The following is a 12,347-nucleotide window of genomic DNA, read 5'->3' on the forward strand; positions in this document are numbered from 1 at the left end:
GAGCCAGAGCGGTCAGAGCAGGAGCCAGAGCGGTCAGAGCAGGAGCCAGAGCGGTCAGAGCAGGAGCCAGAGCGGTCAGAGCAGGAGCCAGAGCAGTCAGAGCAGGAGCCAGAGCGGTCAGAGCAGGAACCAGAGCAGTCAGAGCAGGAGCCAGAGCGGTCAGAGCAGGAGCCAGAGCGGTCAGAGCAGGAGCCAGAGCGGTCAGAGCAGGAGCCAGAGCGGTCAGAGCAGGAGCCAGAGCAGGAGCCAGAGCGGTCAGAGCAGGAGCCAGAGCGGTCAGAGCAGGAGCCAGAGCAGTCAGAGCAGGAGCCAGAGCAGGAGCCAGAGCAGGAGCCAGAGCGGTCAGAGCAGGAGCCAGAGCGGTCAGAGCAGGAGCCAGAGCGGTCAGAGCAAGAGCCAGAGCGGTCAGAGCAAGAGCCAGAGCGGTCAGAGCAGGAGCCAGAGCGGTCAGAGCAGGAGCCAGAGCGGTCAGAGCAAGAGCCAGAGCGGTCAGAGCAAGAGCCAGAGCGGTCAGAGCAGGAGCCAGAGCGGTCAGAGCAGGAGCCAGAGCGGTCAGAGCAGGAGCCAGAGCGGTCAGAGCAGGAGCCAGAGCGGTCAGAGCAAGAGCCAGAGCGGTCAGAGCAGGAGCCAGAGCGGTCAGAGCAGGAGCCAGAGCAGTCAGAGCAGGAGCCAGAGCGGTCAGAGCAGGAGCCAGAGCGGTCAGAGCAAGAGCCAGAGCAGTCAGAGCAGAAGCCAGAGCAGGAGCCAGAGCGGTCAGAGCAGGAGCCAGAGCAGTCAGAGCAGGAGCCAGAGCGGTCAGAGCAGGAGCCAGAGCGGTCAGAGCAGGAGCCAGAGCGGTCAGAGCAGGAGCCAGAGCGGTCAGAGCAGGAGCCAGAGCGGTCAGAGCAGGAGCCAGAGCGGTCAGAGCAAGAGCCAGAGCGGTCAGAGCAGGAGCCAGAGCAGTCAGAGCAGAAGCCAGAGCAGGAGCCAGAGCGGTCAGAGCAGGAGCCAGAGCGGTCAGAGCAGGAGCCAGAGCGGTCAGAGCAGGAGCCAGAAGCCAGAGCGGTCAGAGCAGGAGCCAGAGCAGTCAGAGCAGGAGCCAGAGCGGTCAGAGCAGGAGCCAGAGCGGTCAGAGCAGGAGCCAGAGCAGGAGCCAGAGCGGTCAGAGCAGGAGCCAGAGCGGTCAGAGCAGGAGCCAGAGCAGTCAGAGCAGGAGCCAGAGCAGGAGCCAGAGCAGGAGCCAGAGCGGTCAGAGCAGGAACCAGAGCGGTCAGAGCAGGAGCCAGAGCGGTCAGAGCAGGAGCCAGAGCGGTCAGAGCAGGAGCCAGAGCGGTCAGAGCAAGAGCCAGAGCAGTCAGAGCAGAAGCCAGAGCAGGAGCCAGAGCGGTCAGAGCAGGAGCCAGAGCGGTCAGAGCAGGAGCCAGAGCGGTCAGAGCAGGAGCCAGAGCAGTCAGAGCAGGAGCCAGAGCGGTCAGAGCAAGAGCCAGAGCGGTCAGAGCAGGAGCCAGAGCAGGAGCCAGAGCAGGAGCCAGAGCGGTCAGAGCAGGAGCCAGAGCGGTCAGAGCAGGAGCCAGAGCGGTCAGAGCAGGAGCCAGAGCGGTCAGAGCAGGAGCCAGAGCAGTCAGAGCAGGAGCCAGAGCGGTCAGAGCAGGAACCAGAGCAGTCAGAGCAGGAGCCAGAGCGGTCAGAGCAGGAGCCAGAGCGGTCAGAGCAGGAGCCAGAGCGGTCAGAGCAGGAGCCAGAGCGGTCAGAGCAGGAGCCAGAGCAGGAGCCAGAGCGGTCAGAGCAGGAGCCAGAGCGGTCAGAGCAGGAGCCAGAGCAGTCAGAGCAGGAGCCAGAGCAGGAGCCAGAGCAGGAGCCAGAGCGGTCAGAGCAGGAGCCAGAGCGGTCAGAGCAGGAGCCAGAGCGGTCAGAGCAAGAGCCAGAGCGGTCAGAGCAAGAGCCAGAGCGGTCAGAGCAGGAGCCAGAGCGGTCAGAGCAGGAGCCAGAGCGGTCAGAGCAGGAGCCAGAGCGGTCAGAGCAAGAGCCAGAGCGGTCAGAGCAAGAGCCAGAGCGGTCAGAGCAGGAGCCAGAGCGGTCAGAGCAGGAGCCAGAGCGGTCAGAGCAGGAGCCAGAGCGGTCAGAGCAAGAGCCAGAGCGGTCAGAGCAGGAGCCAGAGCGGTCAGAGCAGGAGCCAGAGCAGTCAGAGCAGGAGCCAGAGCGGTCAGAGCAGGAGCCAGAGCGGTCAGAGCAAGAGCCAGAGCAGTCAGAGCAGAAGCCAGAGCAGGAGCCAGAGCGGTCAGAGCAGGAGCCAGAGCAGTCAGAGCAGGAGCCAGAGCGGTCAGAGCAGGAGCCAGAGCGGTCAGAGCAGGAGCCAGAGCGGTCAGAGCAGGAGCCAGAGCGGTCAGAGCAGGAGCCAGAGCGGTCAGAGCAGGAGCCAGAGCGGTCAGAGCAGGAGCCAGAGCAGGAGCCAGAGCGGTCAGAGCAGGAGCCAGAGCGGTCAGAGCAGGAGCCAGAGCAGTCAGAGCAGGAGCCAGAGCAGTCAGAGCAGGAGCCAGAGCAGGAGCCAGAGCGGTCAGAGCAGGAGCCAGAGCGGTCAGAGCAAGAGCCAGAGCAGTCAGAGCAGAAGCCAGAGCAGGAGCCAGAGCGGTCAGAGCAGGAGCCAGAGCGGTCAGAGCAGGAGCCAGAGCGGTCAGAGCAGGAGCCAGAGCAGTCAGAGCAGGAGCCAGAGCGGTCAGAGCAGGAGCCAGAGCGGTCAGAGCAGGAGCCAGAGCAGGAGCCAGAGCGGTCAGAGCAGGAGCCAGAGCAGTCAGAGCAGGAGCCAGAGCAGGAGCCAGAGCAGGAGCCAGAGCGGTCAGAGCAGGAGCCAGAGCGGTCAGAGCAGGAGCCAGAGCGGTCAGAGCAGGAGCCAGAGCGGTCAGAGCAAGAGCCGCAGGAGCCAGAGCGGTCAGAGCAGGAGCCAGAGCGGTCAGAGCAGGAGCCAGAGCGGTCAGAGCAGGAGCCAGAGCGGTCAGAGCAGGAGCCAGAGCAGTCAGAGCAGGAGCCAGAGCAGGAGCCAGAGCGGTCAGAGCAGGAGCCAGAGCGGTCAGAGCAAGAGCCAGAGCAGTCAGAGCAGAAGCCAGAGCAGGAGCCAGAGCAGGAGCCAGAGCGGTCAGAGCAGGAGCCAGAGCGGTCAGAGCAGGAGCCAGAGCGGTCAGAGCAGGAGCCAGAGCGGTCAGAGCAGGAGCCAGAGCAGTCAGAGCAGGAGCCAGAGCAGGAGCCAGAGCAGGAGCCAGAGCGGTCAGAGCAGGAGCCAGAGCGGTCAGAGCAGGAGCCAGAGCAGTCAGAGCAGGAGCCAGAGCGGTCAGAGCAGGAGCCAGAGCGGTCAGAGCAGGAGCCAGAGCAGGAGCCAGAGCGGTCAGAGCAGGAGCCAGAGCGGTCAGAGCAGGAGCCAGAGCGGTCAGAGCAGGAGCCAGAGCGGTCAGAGCAAGAGCCAGAGCAGGAGCCAGAGCAGGAGCCAGAGCGGTCAGAGCAGGAGCCAGAGCGGTCAGAGCAGGAGCCAGAGCGGTCAGAGCAGGAGCCAGAGCGGTCAGAGCAGGAGCCAGAGCGGTCAGAGCAAGAGCCAGAGCAGTCAGAGCAGAAGCCAGAGCAGGAGCCAGAGCGGTCAGAGCAGGAGCCAGAGCGGTCAGAGCAGGAGCCAGAGCGGTCAGAGCAGGAGCCAGAGCAGTCAGAGCAGGAGCCAGAGCGGTCAGAGCAGGAGCCAGAGCGGTCAGAGCAAGAGCCAGAGCAGTCAGAGCAGAAGCCAGAGCAGGAGCCAGAGCGGTCAGAGCAGGAGCCAGAGCGGTCAGAGCAAGAGCCAGAGCAGTCAGAGCAGAAGCCAGAGCAGGAGCCAGAGCAGGAGCCAGAGCGGTCAGAGCAGGAGCCAGAGCGGTCAGAGCAGGAGCCAGAGCGGTCAGAGCAGGAGCCAGAGCGGTCAGAGCAGGAGCCAGAGCAGTCAGAGCAGGAGCCAGAGCAGGAGCCAGAGCAGGAGCCAGAGCGGTCAGAGCAGGAGCCAGAGCGGTCAGAGCAGGAGCCAGAGCAGTCAGAGCAGGAGCCAGAGCGGTCAGAGCAGGAGCCAGAGCGGTCAGAGCAGGAGCCAGAGCAGGAGCCAGAGCGGTCAGAGCAGGAGCCAGAGCGGTCAGAGCAGGAGCCAGAGCAGTCAGAGCAGGAGCCAGAGCAGTCAGAGCAGGAGCCAGAGCGGTCAGAGCAGGAGCCAGAGCAGTCAGAGCAGGAGCCAGAGCGGTCAGAGCAGGAGCCAGAGCGGTCAGAGCAGGAACCAGAGCAGTCAGAGCAGGAGCCAGAGCAGGAGCCAGAGCAGGAGCCAGAGCGGTCAGAGCAGGAGCCAGAGCGGTCAGAGCAGGAGCCAGAGCGGTCAGAGCAGGAGCCAGAGCGGTCAGAGCAGGAGCCAGAGCAGTCAGAGCAGGAGCCAGAGCGGTCAGAGCAGGAGCCAGAGCGGTCAGAGCAGGAGCCAGAGCAGTCAGAGCAGAAGCCAGAGCAGGAGCCAGAGCGGTCAGAGCAGGAGCCAGAGCGGTCAGAGCAGGAGCCAGAGCAGTCAGAGCAGGAGCCAGAGCAGGAGCCAGAGCAGGAGCCAGAGCGGTCAGAGCAGGAGCCAGAGCGGTCAGAGCAGGAGCCAGAGCGGTCAGAGCAGGAGCCAGAGCGGTCAGAGCAAGAGCCAGAGCGGTCAGAGCAAGAGCCAGAGCGGTCAGAGCAAGAGCCAGAGCGGTCAGAGCAGGAGCCAGAGCGGTCAGAGCAGGAGCCAGAGCGGTCAGAGCAGGAGCCAGAGCGGTCAGAGCAAGAGCCAGAGCGGTCAGAGCAGGAGCCAGAGCGGTCAGAGCAGGAGCCAGAGCAGTCAGAGCAGGAGCCAGAGCGGTCAGAGCAGGAGCCAGAGCGGTCAGAGCAGGAACCAGAGCAGTCAGAGCAGGAGCCAGAGCGGTCAGAGCAAGAGCCAGAGCGGTCAGAGCAAGAGCCAGAGCAGTCAGAGCAGAAGCCAGAGCAGGAGCCAGAGCGGTCAGAGCAGGAGCCAGAGCGGTCAGAGCAGGAGCCAGAGCGGTCAGAGCAGGAGCCAGAGCAGTCAGAGCAGGAGCCAGAGCGGTCAGAGCAGGAACCAGAGCGGTCAGAGCAAGAGCCAGAGCAGTCAGAGCAGAAGCCAGAGCAGGAGCCAGAGCGGTCAGAGCAGGAGCCAGAGCGGTCAGAGCAGGAGCCAGAGCGGTCAGAGCAGGAGCCAGAGCAGTCAGAGCAGGAGCCAGAGCAGGAGCCAGAGCAGGAGCCAGAGCGGTCAGAGCAGGAGCCAGAGCGGTCAGAGCAGGAGCCAGAGCAGTCAGAGCAGGAGCCAGAGCGGTCAGAGCAGGAGCCAGAGCGGTCAGAGCAGGAGCCAGAGCAGGAGCCAGAGCGGTCAGAGCAGGAGCCAGAGCGGTCAGAGCAGGAGCCAGAGCAGTCAGAGCAGGAGCCAGAGCAGGAGCCAGAGCAGGAGCCAGAGCGGTCAGAGCAGGAGCCAGAGCGGTCAGAGCAGGAGCCAGAGCGGTCAGAGCAGGAGCCAGAGCGGTCAGAGCAGGAGCCAGAGCGGTCAGAGCAGGAGCCAGAGCAGGAGCCAGAGCGGTCAGAACAGGAGCCAGAGCGGTCAGAGCAGGAGCCAGAGCGGTCAGAGCAGGAGCCAGAGCGGTCAGAGCAGGAGCCAGAGCGGTCAGAGCAGGAGCCAGAGCAGGAGCCAGAGCAGGAGCCAGAGCGGTCAAACGTGTGTATAATAAACTATAACATTGTAATAAACACGAGGTTCAGGTGTCGCACTATTATTACTTTCTCTAACAATTTGTAATGTGTAATTAGAGGTTTTAAATACATAATGAGCCAAATAAAGGAGTAAACAAAGCGACTGAAGACACAATATTCATAAATGAAGTGAACTATTCTTTTTGACATGTTGATGTAATAACGACGACGTCTTTGTTACAAAAGCTCGAGTTTGTCCAGGTTATCAACGATCACAGAGGATTCATATCTATAACTATATATCTAGAACACCACAAAGGCGAGCGTTATTAAACCAAAATATCCAAACACGTAATACTTCCTTCATGTTTTCAGTCACATTTACACCTTTATTCGGTTTATAATGTATTTAAATCTTCAATAGAACTAATTGTTTGACTCATTTACTCCTCAAATTATTGTTTGTTGCTGCTGAATTTTCAAATACTTTTTGATCAGAATAAGTTTAAACTTGGACTGTAACATAAACCACAGAAATAATGCTTAAATATAAATAAATAAAAGTGTCTTGTGTGTTTTAGAGTAAATACAGCGTCTCTCACACGTGTCTGTGTTTAATCTGCACTAAACACTTTGATTTGACACAATCTGTGACATATTTAGTCCCAGTTCCTCCAGTGAAATCCACATTTTCACTCGTATTTCTTCCACTTTTTGGGGCCGATGAACGTGTCGTTGTTTCCCGCAGAAGCAGCTCCGGAGCGCGGGGCAGATGTGCTCCGCTCCGCCCGGGATCAGAGGCTCCATCCCGGGCTGTCAGAGCGGCGGAGCGCGCTCTGCTTCTCCAGCCTGTTCCCCCGCACGAACCCGCACACGAACCGTATACGAACCGCACACGAACCCGCACATTTACGCCGCGTTTCGCCTTCACGTGGGGCGCAAACTCCGCGGACATGAAAGAAAAGCGTGACACGGCTAAAATCGGGAGGTTTAGCGTTAGCCGCGGATGCTACACGAGCGAAGAAGAAGAAACGCGTGAAAATGTGAGACAAAACACCGCTTCCGTCACCGGCAGAACACGCAAAAGTGTCCGCGCAGACGCGTTTACAACTGTCCCGCGGCTTTATCAAACTTTAAAGGGCGTAATCCCGCACGCGAGCTAGCTTAATTGGCTGGAAGTGAAGTCCTCGGTTTTGGGTTAAAATCCCGCACACTTCGGGACAAACGCGGTGCGGCTCCAGATCCCGGCGGTTCTTTCTTTTTGCGGTTCGAACGGCACGTAAAGCCCGCGGGTGACGGTGCGTTTAGTGGCGCGTGAAAGCCGGAGGATACTCACTGTTGTCCAGCACACGCAGCAGCACCGCTGGTCCGGCGGGTTTAAGGCGCAGCCTCGGGAACAGCAGCCGCAGACGAGCCGCTCTCAGGCGGGCGAGGGACAAAAGCGCCGCCGCGGACAAACTGCGCCCTCTGCCGGACAGGACCGGGAGGCGCAGCGGGGAGGTGTGCTTTTCCTCACACGAAAGTCCTGTTTTCACCGACCCCCCATGTCCTCCCACAGCCCTGAGAGTGACACGTGGAGAGCTCAGACGTGTAATAAAGACATGTAATAAAGACGTGTAATAAAGACATGTAATATAGACATGTAATAAGACGTGTAATAAAGATATGTAATAAAGACATGTATTAACGACATGTAATAAAGACGTGTATTAAAGACGTGTAATAAAGACGTGTAATAAAGACGTGTAATAAAGATATGTAATAAAGACATGTATTAACGACATGTAATAAAGACAAGTAATAAAGACATGTAATAAAGATGTGTAATAAAGACATGTAATAAAGACGTGTATTAAAGACGTGTAATAAAGACGTGTAATAAAGACGTGTAATAAAGATATGTAATAAAGACATGTACCAAAGACATGTAATAACGACATGTAATATAGACATGTAATAAGACGTGTAATAAAGACATGTAATAAAGACATGTATTAACGACATGTAATAAAGACAAGTAATAAAGACATGTAATAAAGATGTGTAATAAAGACATGTAATAAAGACGTGTAATAAAGACGTGTAATAAAGACGTGTAATAAAGACATGTAATAAAGACATGTACCAAAGACATGTATTAACGACATGTAATAAAGACAAGTAATAAAGACGTTTAATAAAGACGTGTAATAAAGATATGTAATAAAGACATGTAATAAAGACGTGTAATAAAGATATGTAATAAAGACATGTATTAACGACATGTAATAAAGACAAGTAATAAAGACATGTAATAAAGATGTGTAATAAAGACATGTAATAAAGACGTGTATTAAAGACGTGTAATAAAGACGTGTAATAAAGACGTGTAATAAAGATATGTAATAAAGACATGTACCAAAGACATGTAATAACGACATGTAATATAGACATGTAATAAGACGTGTAATAAAGACATGTAATAAAGACATATATTAACGACATGTAATAAAGACAAGTAATAAAGACATGTAATAAAGATGTGTAATAAAGACATGTAATAAAGACGTGTATTAAAGACGTGTAATAAAGACGTGTAATAAAGACGTGTAATAAAGATATGTAATAAAGACATGCACCAAAGACATGTAATAACGACATGTAATATAGACATGTAATAAGACGTGTAATAAAGACATGTAATAAAGACATGTATTAACGACATGTAATAAAGACAAGTAATAAAGACATGTAATAAAGATGTGTAATAAAGACATGTAATAAAGACGTGTAATAAAGACGTGTAATAAAGACGTGTAATAAAGACATGTAATAAAGACATGTACCAAAGACATGTATTAACGACATGTAATAAAGACAAGTAATAAAGACGTGTAATAAAGACGTGTAATAAAGATATGTAATAAAGACATGTAATAAAGACGTGTATTAAAGACGATGTGTATGATATATATATATTTCTCCCCTTCAAGCTCAGGTCCTCCCCCAGAGGCCCCTGGGAGCTTGAGGGTTCTTCAGTATCTTTGCTGTTCCTGCACTTTTCTGGACCGAGATGTTTTTCCTGGATCTGCTCAAGTCATTCCTCCAGTTTGAGGGTCACTGCCCCGAGTGCTCCGATCACTACAGGCACCACTGATACCTTCACGTCTTCCTCTCTGACACCTCACTCCTGACCACGCCTCTTGTGTGTGGGCTCAGATGTCACACAGAAACCTGACTCGTAAACTGTTGCTAGGACCTGGCGCCGTGACAACCGCTCATGATTCTTCTTCTCGCACTGGAGCGACACGACCGGGAAAAACAAGGTAAACTTTTCCATCTCATCACATCAATAAGAGACGAGTTTTATGTTTAGTCTGTTTTTATGCTGTTTGAGGAATATAACGTCACACGGAGAAAGCATCAGCTCCAACGTTGTACGATGTAAAATGTGAAATTCAACGAGAAAGAATTAAAAACGTTCTTTGAGTCTTAAAACTGTGGATCTTGATGATTTAAGTGTGAAAAGATGAAATATGGATTTAAACTGGAAAAACGTAAATATCTCGTACAATATTAACACAAAAGGCATCGTACGATATTTATGGCGATATCTTTAAGACGCTAACAATTGTTTTTTCTTCAAATCAAATCAAATTAATTTATTTTTGTAAGGCCCAAAATCACAACAACAGTTGCCTCTGAGGGCCACAGGGAGAAATGAATCAACAATGTCTGTGGTGGCGATGAAGTCAGACAATGTCTGTGGTGGCGAGGGACGATGTCCCAGGGTCCTCTGTCCTTAGACTCTCCTTCTCGGCCAGGAAAAACTACAAAAAAAACCTCTTTGGGAAAAAAGCGTAGAAACCTGGAGGAGTTCCAGTGAAGGAGAGATCCCACTCTCACAGACGGACACGAGGGAGACTGGGGCTGGACCCACTCTTCAGGCAGATGAGGGACCGTCCACACAGGGCAGGGACCACTTCACCAGGAGAGGGACATCTGGGTCCACAGGTCCTCAGGAGTGAGAGAAAGAAAAAGAAGGCGGTGAACAGTTTATATAATATTGTTTGATAGCATAAGTAGTCAGAAGAAGAAGAGGATAGTGCTCAAGCTGTCATACTTCCCCCAGCATAGTTACTCCTAGGGCAGCGTAGCTAAAGCTGTGGGTTTATGTTTCTGTTCCTAACTACTCTGACCATAAGCGATTTCGAAGAGGAACGTTTTAAGCCTGGACTTAAATGAAGAGACTGTGTCAGCATATTTAACATGGGTCGGGAGCTGATTCCATAACACAGGAGCTTGGTAGCTAAACGCTCTACCTCCTACAGTACTTTTAGAGACTCTTGGCACCACCAGAAGGCCGGCATTCTGAGAGTGAAGAGCTCTGTTTGGATGATATGGTTCTATAGCATCTTTGAGGTAGGATGGGGCCATGTCATTTATGGCTTTGTAGGTCAAGAGTAGAATTTTAAATTTGATTCTAGACTCGACGGGGAGCCAGTGAAGAGACTTCAGCACCGGCGTAATGTGCTCTCTTCTTTTTGTTCCTGTTAGTAATCTTGCTGCTGCATTTTGAACCAGTTGAAAAGTTGAAGTTCTTACATATTGATTTTAAATGTTTAAAGACAGAAAGATTAAAAAACACAAGATAAAATAAACGTAATAAAACAAACAGACGACGTCCAAAGGGAAACTAAAGTGGATTTAAGGCGTAAAGAAATCAAACCAAACGTAACAGAATTGCACTGGAATGAATCGTGATCGACGACGTTCTCACGGTTTTGAGCAATATTTCTACAGTCACGACCGACTTCGCCTCAAACCATTCTCGTCACGATAAACGCCAAGTACGTGACGCTTTGTACTGGAAACGCACACGAGAGGAACCGGGCTGTGAGACACTCGTCGCATAGGAACCGGCCGGAGCCCGTCCCAGTCAGGTCTGTGTCCCGGCGGCTCGGAGTCTGGAACTATCGATCTGTCAGTTCTAATCGCCAACGATCAGCTCGGACCTGTCATAGATCCAGCTCTTATTTGTGTCTTTACAAAGGTCCTGAAGTACTTTACAAAGGTCCTGAAGTTCTGAAGTACTTTACAAAGGTTATGAAATACTTTATAAAGGTTCTGAAGTATGTTACAAAGGTTCTGAAGTACTTTACAAAGGTCCTGAAGTACTTTACAAAGGTTATGAAGTACTTTACAAAGGTCCTGAAGTTCTGAAGTACTTTACAAAGGTCCTGAAGTTCTGAAGTACTTTACAAAGGTCCTGTAGTTCTGAAGTACTTTACAAAGGTTCTGAAGTACTTTACAAAGGTCCTGAAGTTCTGAAGTACTTTACAAAGGTCCTGTAGTTCTGAAGTACTTTACAAAGGTTCTGAAGTACTTTACAAAGGTTCTGAACTACGTTACAAAGGTTCTGAAGTACTTTACAAAGGTTCTGAAGTAATAATAATAATAATAATAACTTTTATTTATATAGCGCTTTTCAGTGACCCAAAGACGCTGAACATAATAAATAATAATATTTACAGACAGGGGGGGACAACACGTACAATACACATTAATATACAGATAAAATGAACAAGACAGAAGAAGTAGAGAGAAAAAGATGGGGATGTAACAGGGGGTAGAAGAGTAGGCAATGGGGTAGAGGAGGCTAGGGGTAGGGGAGGTCATAGGCTTGGGTGAAGAGGTATGTTTTGAGGCGGGATTTGAATGTTGTGAGTGAGGGAGAGTGGCGGACAGGTTGGGGGAGGGAGTTCCAGAGTCGGGGTGCTGTTCGGGAGAATGCTCTGCCGCCAAAAGTTTTGAGTCGGGATGTTGGTGCAGTCAGGGTGAGAGAGGAGGAGGATCGGAGAGCTCGGGTGGGGCGGTGGGGGATGAGGAGGTCAGACAGGTAGGGGGGGGCAAGGTGGGGGATGAGGAGGTCAGACAGGTAGGGGGGGGCAAGGTGGTGAAGAGCTTTGAAGGTGAGGAGGAGTATTTTAAAGTTTGTGCGCTGCTTGATGGGGAGCCAATGGAGAGAGCGGAGAACGGGGGTGATGTGATCACGGGACCGGGTGTGGGTAAGGAGGGTGTGGGTGAGGAGGAGGGTGTGGGTGAGGAGGCGGGTGTGGGTGAGGAGGCGGGTGTGGGTGAGGAGGCGGGTGTGGGTGAGGAGGCGGGCAGCGGAGTTTTGGACCATTTGGAGTCTATGGAGGGAATGGGAGGAGATGCCAGTGAGGAGGGAGTTGCAGTAGTCGAGGCGGGAGGAGATGAAGGCATGGATGAGGGATTCAGCAGCGGGGAGGGTGAGGCAGTGTCGGATTTTGGCGATGCGGCGGAGGTGGAAGTATGAGGTCTTGACGATGTGGCTGACATGGGGAGTGAAGGAGAGGGTGGGGTCCATGATGACACCGAGATTGCGTACCAGGGTAGAGGGGGTGATGGTCGAGGTGTCGATGCTGAGTGAAAAGGGACCAGTTTTATTGAGAGTGGATTTGGTGCCAATGAGGAGGAGCTCTGTTTTGTCACTGTTCAGTTTGAGGAAGTTGAGAGTGAGCCATGATTTTATTGTAGAGATGCAGGTTTGGGTGTGGCTGAGGGGAGGGTTTTGGGTGGATTTGGTGGTGAGGTATATCTGGGTGTCGTCAGCGTAGCAGTGAAAGTCCAGGTTGAGTTGGCGGAGGATGTGACCAAGGGGG

The sequence above is a fragment of the Eucyclogobius newberryi genome, unplaced genomic scaffold (genome assembly GCF_026437365.1).
Source record: "Eucyclogobius newberryi isolate DKJ021-1_F unplaced genomic scaffold, fEucNew1.0.hap1 SCAF_10, whole genome shotgun sequence".
NCBI classification, from domain to species: Eukaryota; Metazoa; Chordata; class Actinopteri; order Gobiiformes; family Gobiidae; genus Eucyclogobius; species Eucyclogobius newberryi.